This window comes from Callospermophilus lateralis, unplaced genomic scaffold (genome assembly GCF_048772815.1).
Source record: "Callospermophilus lateralis isolate mCalLat2 unplaced genomic scaffold, mCalLat2.hap1 Scaffold_105, whole genome shotgun sequence".
Taxonomy (NCBI): domain Eukaryota; kingdom Metazoa; phylum Chordata; class Mammalia; order Rodentia; family Sciuridae; genus Callospermophilus; species Callospermophilus lateralis.
In genome coordinates this window covers 1023236-1037077 of record NW_027510702.1, presented here as the reverse complement: position 1 = coordinate 1037077, position 13842 = coordinate 1023236, and the positions used below count along the sequence as shown (strand labels likewise).

General features: G+C 31.3%; 1 pseudogene; it reads left to right on the top strand.

Moving 5' to 3' along the window:
- LOC143388316 (protein SIX6OS1-like) overlaps positions 1-3363 on the top strand; it is a 33961-nt pseudogene extending 30598 nt beyond the window's left edge.
- The last annotated feature ends 10479 nt before the right edge of the window (positions 3364-13842 follow it).

Below are 13842 nucleotides of genomic sequence, written 5' to 3'. Positions count from 1 at the left end.
TCAGGTGTAGTTTCACACAGAACTGTAGACAAGTAATGCTGTAGACTCAGCATTCCATATCTACCTTAATTCTGTATTTTCTAAGGAGACAGTGCTGTGAGAAATCAGACTCCAAGATCATTCTTCCAAGTGGGTCTGAATCAGTCTAGGCTTGAGGTTAACTCTGTACTTACTGGTTGTAATTAATAAAATAAATAAAGGTAAAGCAGAATAAGGGGAATAAGAAGAACTTGGATTGAGAAGGCAGTTGCTGTGTTACGAGAGAGTCAGAGAAGGCAATCATTAAGAGGTGACATTTGAGGAAAGACATGAAGGAGGTGCAGTACAAGCTACTGGGAAAAGCTTTCAAAGTGAAGGATGAAAAGTTGAGATAGGCACATACTCAGTATGTTCAATGAACAGCAGGTAAATTGGTATAACTGGAATGGAATAAGGAAGGAGCAATTATGTAGGAAGATTAAATCAGAGAGGTTGGAGAGGAAGCAAATCATGGGACCTATAGACTGTTCAGATCTTTGGAAAGTAAGATGGGAAACCATTGGAGGGTTTTGAGCAAAGGACTGAAATTATCTAACCGGCTTTTAAAAGATTACTGTCTGCTATATGGGGAACAAATAATGGAAATGAGTGAAAACAGATTAGGAAGCTATTAAAATAATACAAGTAAGAATTGGTGATGGCTAAGATAATGACAGTAGAATTGGTAAGAAGGAATGGCATTTTGGTTGTCAATTTTTCTGAAGATAGATCTGGAAGAATTTGTCTATCACCTTTAAGGATGAGAAGGAAACAAGGATGATGCCAAGATCTTGACAACAATAACTGTAAGAATGAAGTTGTAATGAAAATCTTTTTATATCGAAGATATCTTTTAACATTAAAAACTCACCATATCTGAAATCAAATTTGTTCTTTTAATGTCCCTAATGTTATCTCCATTATTGTGGTGGCCAAAATTCAGTAATAATTTTAACTTCTCCTTGTGACTGTGACTAAATTCAGCTAATCAAGTTTTATCAGTTCTTTCTCTGAAGTACTTATTTCCTTTTTCTATATTAATCAAAACTGTTATATTTCAAACTCTAATAACTATTCACAGTGCTACTGCAGTCATATCTTAATTGGTCTTTTCATCTTCTTAGCTTACCCATAAATCACAGTTTAAATGATCTTCCTCATGCCTAATGTTGATTTTGTAATTGCACAAATCAGATGCCTTTGGTGGCTCTCCATCAACTCAAATTATTTTCCTACTTTTCTAACCTAGCTCCAACATACCTTTCAAGCTCTTTCCCTTGTAAGAATTACTCATGCTTTGGCTAGACTGAAGAACATAGTGTCAGATAAGCTATATTTTCTTATCTGCTTTTTTTCTTCTTGTAATCTCCAACTTCCATCCCTAACCATCTTTCAAGTTCTCTTCCAAAAAAACTTTATTTTCCCCTCAACCTTGCATTCCAGAAAGACCTCTTTTTAACTTTTGTGAATATTATTTCTTCTTCTTCTTCTTCTTCTTCTTCTTCTTCTTCTTCTTCTTCTTCTTCTTCTTCTTCTCCTTTTGTAGTGCTGGGGATTGAATCCAAGGCCTGTGCATGTGAGGCAAGCACTCTACCAACTTAGCTATATCCCCAAACCCTTTTTTATACTTTTAAATATTCTACCTCCTATCATTTATTATTTGTGTATATATATATATATATATATATATATATATATATATATATATATATATATATATATATAATGAGATACTCTCTGGATTTTTGTTTCTTTAAGGGCAAAGACCTGTTATATTCACTTCTGAATTCCTCACAGCACCTAGAATCCTGCCTTGCATAGCAATCTATATTTATTTACAGTGAACATAGTTTTATGAAGCCCACATATAATCTTCTGAAATTAAAAAATAAAATCAAATTTATTTATTCAAAAAGTGATTCAAGATTTTAGTTTTTTCTGTATCTATGTCTAAATTTTCTTTTTAAGATTTATGGGTATGTGCTGAAGACAGTAGAATGAGAAAGGGAGAGAAACAAAACACAACTGTCTGGTAATCAGTCCATCCAGTCAGTCAGCCATTTTAATTGCTAGTTGGCTTATTTAGAGTAAAATAACTGAGATATTAAAAAATATAAGAAAACTTCAAAGTGTTACAAAGTAATTTCTTTTGCTTAATGTACTAGTTGATCAGTTCTCTATGGAAAAAAATATTAGGTGCCTTAGAAGACTTGTTTTAGGTAAATCTTTCATTTATTGTAGAGTTAATAATAATTGATTTTAAATTTAAGATGTTGACAAATTTAATATTTATAGTTTTAAATAATATAATGATGAAAACAGTATTTTTCTTTAGTGGAAATTCAGAGAGTCAAACACCAAATAATTCTATACATAAAGTTGATTTTTGAACAATGCTATGAGTGTATATTGTAGTCGGTCAATAAATAATGGTTGGATAAGTTTGACTTATGCAATGTCTCTCAGATCTAACATTTTTTCTCTCCATTTCCATTGTTATGATGGTATAGGTAAGGTCAATTTTCACCATCTCTTTGCTGGACAATAGAGTTTTTTTCCTTTTGGTTTTCTCCACTTCTAGACACTTCTGTTCCAGCCTTTCTACACATCTCTCCTGAAGAATCCTTATAAAACAATTTATTTAATATCATATTATATTTGATAATGCTTAATGTTTTCCTGTTGTCTACTAAATAAAGTCCTGATTCTCTAGTGAGACATTCAACTGTCTTTCCAAGCTCATCTTCATTAATTCCTGCTTAATATATCATTATTATTTCTCAATATCTTGCCAAGTTGAGCTGATTTCTGTTACTCTAATAATTCCTATGCCTATTTCTGGGCCTCTGTGCTAGTCTCTTCATTTGAAGTGTTTTACTACACCTTCTACCACATATAGTAGTTCTTTATTTACTTGAGTTCATATTACTTACAAGTTGGGTTTATGTTTGAGTCTGTTTATCCTTCCATAGTGTCAAGAATAATGCCTCCCATGTGAGAAGAGTGCATTTAAATATCTGTTAAACAGGTAAATAATTCAGTGGTACTGTATTTATTGTATACATTATATTGTAATCCTCTAGGTTATATATATGCATTCTATATAACATGGATAGCATAATCTTATAATATTTGTCTTCCTCAGGAAATTTATTTGGGAAACCAGAAGGAGAAGGCACCTTTACATTTTCTTTTTCATAAGACACTTCAGCTCATACATTTGGTACTGGAAAAGATGATTTTAGTTTTCCCTTTTCTTTTGAACAGGATCAAACAATACCTTCTTCTTCATTAAAAGGTTTTTCATCTTCCTCACAAAATACGGCACAATTTACTTTTTTTTGAACTAGTTATTAATTTCTGAATGATTTTAATATTTTATAATCATCTAGGGCATAAATTTACATTACTACTAAAAACTGAAGATACTCCTTTTTTGGTGATGAGATGAAATGGTTTACCATAGTGAAATTATTTGATTATATTAATTTAAATATTTAATATTTTTTATTTATAACATTAGCTAGTCATTTATTTTGGTTTGATTTTGCAAGGCATACCCAGGCAGAACTTTTGTTAATCTGTAAAATTTGATACTTCTTCCATTACTTTTTATTATAAATATAAATCTGTTTATTCCTGGAGTCCAAATTTCATTCTTAATGGTATTTTAGTTGTTTTCATAAGAAGAAGAATTCCTGAGGTCATCAGAAGACTTTTTAGTGGCAACTGTTTAAAATTAGTGCTCGGGTATACTATAGCAACTAAACATTTTTTTTTTTTACAATTACTGGGTTTCACTTATGCATCAGTGTTCCAGAATTTGAATAATATTCTAATAATCATTTCAGAGGCTTTATTATTGACAGTGAATTAAATCTCTGTTGTTTTCTCTTAAATACAACAAATAGTAAATTTCTAATTTTATCAGTTATGTTTTCTATCTTTAATGGAAGAAAATTATATGAGAAAGACTATTTTCTGAAAATTGAGTTGTTGTTATCAATGGTGTTCCTGCTTTTTGTTTAAACCTTTTTTGAAGAACATATAAAACTTTATTCCCTGTCTTCAACAGAAAACAATTTCATACTTATATTTTGTATTTTCAATTAATTATATATAACTTAAATCAAGATGTTTAAAATTTTCTGAAATTATGTAAATATTGTACAGTATCTTGTATTTTGTGCTTTTTAAATTGGTTGTAATGTCAAGTAATAAAGAGTATAAAACCATATTTGATGTGTAACTGCTGTCACATTTTTAAACCTTACTTCTTCTGATTCCCCTTCTTTCCCACATCTGGTCAAACTGATAAGAAAATCTAGGAGCTCTCTCCTTTGGTGTCAGTAACAAGTGTACAAGAACTCTCACCCCACCTTCACTCCTAACCACCTTAAAAACCCATGAGCAGTCTCTTTTCTTAGGCCAATTTCAGATCAATATGGAGGCCTGCCCTCCCCTCCCCATAAAATCTTGTTATGTGAGTAGAAAATCTTTTCATATTCTATTTGAATGGGGATGTGTGGCATCATCAGTCTCAATATGCAAACCACATTTTGGGTGAGAGTCTGTACTGTTTCATCAGATATCCAAAACATCACAATTGTGTTAAATTAAACCTTCCCAAAGACTTGTAAAAAAGGCTAATCTAACTAATGATAATATTTTTAAAACTTTAGACTTTGTTAAGGAAAAAATACCCACAAATCTTCAACTGATTGGAATATTGAAATTCTAGTTAAAAAGCTGAAATTTGGGGCTGGGGCTATAGCTCAGTGGCAGAGTAGTTATCTAACCTGAAAGGCACTCAGTTTGATCCTTAGCAACACATAAAAATAAGCAAACAAAGGCGTTCTGTCCATATACAATTATAATTTTTTTTTAAGCTGAAGTTTTTCTTTTCATATTAGGTATTTGTTTTATAACCCCATGATTTAATTAATTGGTGGTTTTGATATAATAAAGAAATTGACAATATATGAGAAAGGAGAAAAAAAGTTGAAATCGGTTTATTTGTTGTTTATTAAGAAATTCAAAACTGGTTTTAGCCTTGAGTGACTCAGTGAGTCTATGGTTTATTTTTACTTCAGAGTAATATCTAGCACAGTAGTGTAGTTAAATAATGCATCAATAATTGGCAGAAAATAAATATTTTTGGTTTTTGTTCTGCAGTACTAGGCCCTGCACATGCTAGGCAAGTTTTCTACCTCTGAGCTACAAACCAGCCTCTAAAATCAGTACTTTAAAATATCTATAGTGCATATGGCAACTTGGGAGAATATAAAATGTCTGGAAAACATAGTCCTACATTCAGGTAACAACTAGTTGAAATTGTTGTTTTTTAATACTTTTTAGATATAAGTGGACACAATATTTTTATTTCATTTTTTATGTTGTGCTGAGGATCAAACCCAGTTCCTCACACATGCTAGGTGAGTGTTCTGAGCCACAACCCAAGCACTAGGTGGCAGCGTTATGGAATTTTTATCCTCCAGTTTGTGTTTAATATGACAGAAAAAAAAAAGTGTCACTGACACTTTGTAATGAAATGCTTATTCTTTTCCTCTCTTTGTCTTTTATAGAAACAGATACTTACTTGATTGTCTTTGAGTCGGGATTCCCTCTTGTGGACTTTACAAGATGATATGTCCTCTTGTCACTCATGTAACTCTCATACTTTCTCCTTGGTCAGGGGTTTCTGATGTATCCATAGCTATCATGTCCACATAATTTTGGAGTGTATAGCCCATTTGTGTCTCTGTGTCCTCTTCTGACAAAAGCGAGCAGTGTGAAATATGGTGTGAAGATTATCTGGTGAGTAATTGGATGCCCTGGAGCTGAAAGAAATCTCTTGGAACACCCTTCACTTAAGTCTATCATTTTTTTTCTTTGACTATTGAAAATACTGCTATGTGATAATGGACATGCAGTCATTTATTTGACTTCCTCATTCTAACTTCTTGAAATTCTACCCAGAATTAATGTAATCATGTTATGTGTTAGCTCTGTTTTAAATAGTTCAAGGAGTCTACATGATTTTCCCAAATGAGTTTTCTAAATTTACATTTTTACCAACAGTGTACAAGGATTTCTTTTTTTCTATATCCATAATTTCTTGACTCAATTTTATTATTAAATTATTGACAAAACTGTTCTCCTTTTTAGTGTAGGCACTGGGGATTGAACTCAGATGCACTAAACCACTGAGCCACATTCCCAGCCCTAATTTGTATTTTATTTAGAGACAGGGTCTCACTGAGTTGCTTAGTGCCTCACTTTTCTTGAGGCTGGCTTTGAATTGCGGGTCCTCCTGCCTCAACTTCCCAAACTGTTTGGATTACAGGCATGTGCAACCATGCCTGGTGGCAAAAGCTACTCTAATAGTGGTGTTCAGTATACAAGTGTCCACTGTTTGACTAGTGCATAAAATTAATGTTAGAAGATTGTAGAGTCCAATCTGTCAAGTGGCCACAGAGAGAGTGTGTAGAAAATCTTTTCTGGGAATTAACAGAAAAGATTTCTGCTTTCTAACCTCTTCTCTGAACTACTGGTTGGGATTTTAGCAGCCCATAGACATGCTTACAAACCAATAGAAGACCTCGGGTTTTGATCTAGTAGATATTTGCATATGATCAGTAAGCTTTACTCCCAGAACTTTGAGGGCTTGAAATGTCTTTCTATTTGTGGTCCCCCTGCCTAAGACTTATACTTTTTTTTTCAGAGTGTTTGGTTATATATGAGGAAAATAGTTTTTTGTCCATTGAGTGGAACATGTTAAAAGATTAGATGGTCAGTGAAGAAAACGTTTTTCTCCTGGGAAAAATTGGCAGTCATGGAATTTTTAGAAAGGCAAGCTGGAGATTGGAGTTCTTTGTGTGTTGAACACACACAAATGCATAAACCAAATCTTTTGTGATTAACTTCTCTCTCCTGATCTCAGGGTTTAAGCACATGGATGCCCTTGCATGGACATCGATAACTATCACTTTTTCTGGGTTCTTAGCACTTATTAATGTCGAGATCCTTCTTCAGCACAAGCAAAATTAAGCTGTAAGCACAAAAATTATTTAGAGGTATTGTGTTATATATATGGTCCCAATCTTTCTCTTTTCAGGGAGATACTGGCTGTTGGTAATTCTGTTCCAATTACATAGTACAATGCCTAAGGCTGAACTGAGGCCCAAGTTTACCCTAGCTTTTTAAAATCATCAAGTGGCAGGTATTTTCCCAGCTATTCAATTTATATAAATCTTTCAACTCATTTTTTTACTTTGCCTAAGAGGAACTTGAAACAATATTTGCATTCAATGTATCCATGGATGGCGAGAGAGTCAGTAGCTCCTATTCTTTTATATTCCCAAGATTGCCCTCACTTAAAATATGCCTTTTATTATTGGGCTGCAATTTGAACCCAGTGCCTTGCATATTGTATACAAAAACTATACCAGTAAATTCTGCCCTGTAGTTGATTTTCCTTTAGGTTTGGCCATGTCATCCTTTCACATGTGGTGAGTTTCTTAAGGTGTTTAGATTTATGTTGGCCTTTCAATTTTTATTAAATAAACATTGAGTTTTACAGACATATACATTCATTTATGGATATTGTTTTGTATTATGATTCTTTGGTTTTTATTATTGAAAAATAAGTTCTTTTAATTCAGAATTTGAGTGCTAATTTTATGTATAACATATAACATTCCAGATAAATTTTAGAATTTTGCTCTGGTCACTTCGTCCATAAAAGTAAAATATGTTAACATTTTAATGAGGTGATGTTTGAGATTTAGGGGGAATTTTACATCTTGGTAATGATGAGTTTTATCATGTACACAATAGTGAGTATAATCAAGTCTTTTATATGTATATATTTATTTTCTCAAACTCTACATATTTTTAAATATGTATGCAAGCAAAATATTACATATATGTTACATCTACATAAAACTATTTGATGATTTACATATTTGTCAAACTGGATATATTATGATAAAATGGGTTCTGGAAATCATTTTCCTCACTTTATTCTTATATCTTTCTCAATGTACATTGCCTTTTCTTCATGTTTTGGGTTTTATCTGTTTGGACCAATACTGTCATATCTTTATATGTTATCATGGTTCAGATGTGCAGTAATTTTTATAAGCATATGCTTCTGTTGGGGAATAAACATGTATTTTCAATAGCCAGTTTCTTTGAAGAAATAACAATTTTTACTTCCTCTTTAGTTAATGAAAATTTGTTTCATGTGTTTACTGATACTATTTAATTTTGTCTCACAGTTATTATTTTATTTGTCTTTTCCTAATTTCTAATGCTATTGAGATATCTTATGATTATTTAACACTTATGTTTCCTTTTGAAAGATGTATATTGAAATATGTTTCTTTTCTTTTTTGGTTCTGGGAATTGAATCCTGAGGCACTTAACCCCTGAAAAATATCCTAGATCTCTTTAAATATTTTCATTTTACTCACAATCTCATTTAATTGCTTAGGTCCTCACTACATTTCTGAGACTGTATTTGAACACACAATTCTTCTTCCTGAGTATCCCAAGCTGCTAATATTATAGGAATATTCTACTATGTATATATAGCTTTTATGTTCTCTTCCTTGGGGTCTCAGTTTTTGACATTCTTTAAATTATTATTTACTTTTTTGTTACCCAGTTTTAAAATCAGGAATGCGTAACTACTGTGTAACATCCCCTCCTCTTTTTATTTTATTTATTTTTAAATTTTAAGGCAATGTCTCTAATTTGCTTATGGCCTGAATGAATTGCTAAGGCTACCTTTAAACTTGGGATTCTCTTGCCCTAGCTTCCTTTTCTATTTTTCACATGTGAGGCATACATTTTGTCATATGTGAGGCAATTAGTTTTTCCAAATTTGTTACTTCAGTTGGTACCGTTTAATGGTATCATAACTATAAATTACATTTTAATATTTCCCTGTTTTGTTATGGAAACATTATATAACTTGAAAACAAACAACCATATTCATGTATTTATTATTGTTATTATTATGATTATTATTGTTTTATTTTGGATGATTAAAGAAAGGTTTGCCATACTACTCAGGTACAATTGCGTCCTTTCTAAAGTTTATTTTAAGTATCTCACTATAATTCTTAAGCATTTAACAAATATTTTTAGTTGTAGAAAGACACAATAACTTTATTTTATTTATTTATTTTTATGTGGTGCTGAGGATCAAACCCAGTGCCTTACACATGCTAGACAAGTGCTCTACCAACTGAGTTACAGCCCCAGCCCTGAAGATGAACTTTATCTTGCAATTCTTCTTACTTTTCTTACCAAGTAGCTGGTATTACAGTCACCCACCACTATATAAATTGTATAAATCCCTTTCTTGTAAAAGTTTTTGCATATCTTATATTTTTCTTTTATACTAAAAGTATTTTTTTTTTTACCAATGAATGATTTATTATGTCTTACCAGGAAATAATACAATGACTTTTTTGTTATGCAGATATTCCATTGTTTTAGCAGCTTTCTTTGAAAAGGATATCATTTCTTCTCCTTTATGGCAGTAAAGTATCTGTCTTTCATCATTGTATAAGTGGTGAGAGCCTTTTTAAGTTTTCTGTCTTTAATTTCAAAGGGCTAATTATTTGTCTCATTATAAGGTCTACAGTGATTGTTATAATGTTAAATCCTAGAGTCATATGTGGCTCTATGGATTTAACATTATAAATCATATTGTTTTTATTAATGATGGACTTCATGTACAGTATAATGGCTAAATTATAATGTAGGTATGTAATGCTCTATACCATCTAGGACTGTGTTAGTACCCATCATATTAACAAAATAACAGAATCATCTTATGGTGCATTTTCCAGAATGTATCCACATCATTAAATGAAGCATCATTATACATACCATACATGTTAAATTATATAATATATAAATAATATAAAATTTTTACATGTAAAATTTACCATAGCCCTTTTAATTTTGTGTTCTCATTGCAACATTTGGTATTATTGATACTTTCTCTGCTATGTTCACTGTTAATATGTTTAAGTATTACTCCTTTGTCAGTATTTTTCTTGAGCCTCTTCCTATAAAAATTACCTTTCCCAAAATACTGATACTGATAAGTAGCTAACAAATTCTTAGTTTTATTTTGAATTTAACTCTTAATAGTGTGAATTCTTTTTTTACCTCAACTTAAACAAATTTTTCAGGTTTATTGATATAGTTACTATTTATCTATCTATCTATCTATATCTATATCTATATCTATCTATATCTATCTATATCTATCTATATATATATATATATATATATATATATATATATATATATATATATATATATATATTATGGTGCTGGTGATTGAACCCAGGGACTTGCTTGTGAGGAAAGTACTCTACCAACTGAGCTATATCCTTTGCTCTAATTACAATAAATATTTAAGGTGTATACTTTTATATATAAACTCTTTCTATATATATATATATATATATATACACACACACACACACATATCCATAAGAACAGCTCAATAATCAATTAATTCATCCATTACCCCAAAGTATTTTCTAGTACCATTTTAGTCTCTCCCTTAAGTTCTTCCCCACCACCTTTCATGAAATTAAGTTGATATTATGTAACAATGCAAATAATTGAACAGCATCAAAACTATACAGATCAGTGAATTATTACAAAGAGAATAAACTATGTAACTACTATTTATATTCAGAAATAGAATATTAATGATGGTACATAGAACAGCTTCATGTCTTTTTGCTTTCACTATACCCTCCAGTCACCCTAGTGGTATCTTCCACTTTTTCTTCCAACTAATTGCTTAAAAATATTATTATTTTTTAAAAGAAAACAAAACACAGAATTGGTAACATCTACTCATTTAATTATTTTAAAAGTGTAGATTATGTAGCTAATTGTGTAGGAAACCAAACCTTATGCCAATCATGCTTGATTCTTTGTTGGTGGAGCAAATTGGAGAGTTATCAAGGAGTCAGAATATAGAGGGGTTGGGACATTAAGAATTCAATTATAAAAATTTATCAGAGTATAAGTATTGGTTGGATTGGTTGAAGAAAAAAAAGAGATTGGGTATGAGTTACCAGAGACAATCTGAGGAATCTCAAATGGCACAGATACAGAAGTGGAGCAAAAGCATATTGAAGTTGAATGAGCAGTGCCTGAAGAAGAAGAAATTACAAGTCTTGAGAGAAAAAAGTGTCACATCTCCAGTAGAACTCTAAGATCAAGAAGCCAGGTGTGTGGCATACTTGTTTGATTTCACCATTACACCATTAAGTTTTGGCTTTTAGGAATTTCCATATATGAGGCCACTGGCATACATATTATACTGCCACAATAGATTCTCTCTTCTCCCACTTGTGATCAGCCTTTTTCTTATCTAATACACCCTTAGCCATTTTTTTCTTTCTCCTGAGATCCATTCTCTTGTTCCTTCACCAATTTTTCTTCTTCTTTGTCAAGTTTACCTTTACTTCCATTGTCTTCTCTTTTAGATACTTGATTCTCACCTATGCCACATTCCACATTCCCTATGCTTTTCTCTGACATTTTTGTGGTACTGGGCATAGTTTCATGGGAAACTTGGTTACCAGGGCCCTAACTTAGAGGGACTAGACAGTGGAAGGTAATAGCAGATTCAGTCTCTTTTGGTGGTGAAAGCAAAAGTGGCAGCCACCTGTTGGAACATTAAGAATATTTTGGTGTCAAAGAGTAGAACTGATGACAAATTAAGGTATGCCTATGTAGATAGTACCAAACCAATTTTCCACAAGTCTCTAAAAGTTTACATGGCAAAAAATAAAAGAATTTGACAATTACAAACAATTAACATGTTTGTAATTTTATTCTTCCTAAAAAGAGGGGAGGGGAGGAGGGATAGTAGGGGATAGTAATGGTAGCAGAATACAACAGTCATTAACATGCCATTATGTAAAAATGTGAGTGTGTAACCGATGTGATTCTGCAATTTGTATTTGGGGTATAAATGGGAGTTCATAACCCAATTGAGTCAAATGTATGAAAGATGATATATCATGAGCTCTGTAACGTTTTGAACAATCAATAAAAAAATAGAGATAATTCTGCCAAATTTCCTCATCAAATGTGTTTTTATTTTCAAAGATTGGAGGATTTCTTTATTGTTTCTGTCTTCTACTTAATTGAGAACAGGGAATTTGCTGATTCCTGTTTCATTTACTTCTTGTGCTGATGTATGTATTTGTGTCTGTTTTGTAGTCTTTTTTTTGTTGTTGTTTCTGAGTTGTATGTTTGTGAGATTCCCAATAATGTTTTTAATATGGTGAAAGTAAGGTACATGCAGTTTCTTCCTTGTGTCTCTTGCTTTCTTAATATTTTTCTTTTCCCAAATGAGAAACAACAGAGCTTAAAAAGTATATATTTTCAAGGTCACAAAAAAGAAGTGTGTAAATATAGGAAAAATTTTATGAAATGGAAAGGCCAACAAAGCATTTGCAATTGGCCTTCTGATTAATGTATATAATGTGGTGAATTTCTGACTGTTATCTGAAGTGAGTTCTCATTGTGTAGATAAAAATTTGAGAGTCAAGACTTATGTTTAGTATGTCCACATAAAACTGTTTTTCATATTTAATGTGTCTTAGAGTTGTGACCAGGGGTATTAAATTATCTCTGTGGTCCTTATTGTATAGTGTTTAGTGACTTTGAAACCATTCTTGAATTTACTTTTGTGACTTAAAAAAAACTGAGAGCAAAATAACCTGTAAAACATAAAACAATCAGTATAAAGTATAATATATCCTGTTGTTTAAATGGTATTTCAGGCTATAAATAATGACATTGAAAATTTATACTTAGGACTATGTGGTACATAGGAAAGAAAATTTAACAAAAATCTTCATATCCACTAATATTGTAGCAAATATGTCACTGATAAGATTACATAATTTGCTACTATTATCTATTAAATTCTGTATGAGTTATATTATTGTCAAAGTTTTACCACACTGCTAATTTTATAATATATTAGAAATCTTTTTTTGTACTATTGATTAAACCTAGGTACACTTAAACACTGAGCCACATCCTGAGTTCCTCCACCCTTTTAATATTTCTATTAGAAAGTGTTTTACTGAGTAGCTTAGAGCATTGCTAAGTAATAGAGGAAGTATTTGTCCTTGGGATCATCCTGCTTAATCCTCGAAAGTCACTGGAATTATAGGTGTGTACCACCATGGCTGGCAGATATTAGCAATCTTACGAATAATACTTTTGATCTTTGTTTTATAACAATCTATGATTATTTTGTACAAAAAATTATACAGTATATTTTGGGATGTATAATAGGTAGAAAATCAGTAGTTGCACAAAGGATACAAGAAAAGGATACAGTCTATAATAAGATTTTTATTTTGTATTTAGTAATATCATATAATACTGATTTTAATTGAAATGATAATATAGAAATTGTAATCCTCATAGTAACCAGTAAAAATAAAATGCAGTGTCATTGAAATACAAATAATTATTTGTTTAAAAATATTGATGAACCCACTACTCCTAATGGTCGAAAATAAGAAATAACTCAGATTTTCTTGAATGTTGAAATAAAAAAAAATATAGTGCACATATAAAATACAAGAGCAGTCATCAATACAAATGAAGACATTACTTAAGCACACATGCTTGTTGACTCTCACAGGTACTGTACAGATCAGAAGTTGTATTTAAATTATATTGCATGATGTCAGGCAAAATAAAATTATGGTTAAATATCCACTATAGTAACATCCTTCTGGGAACACA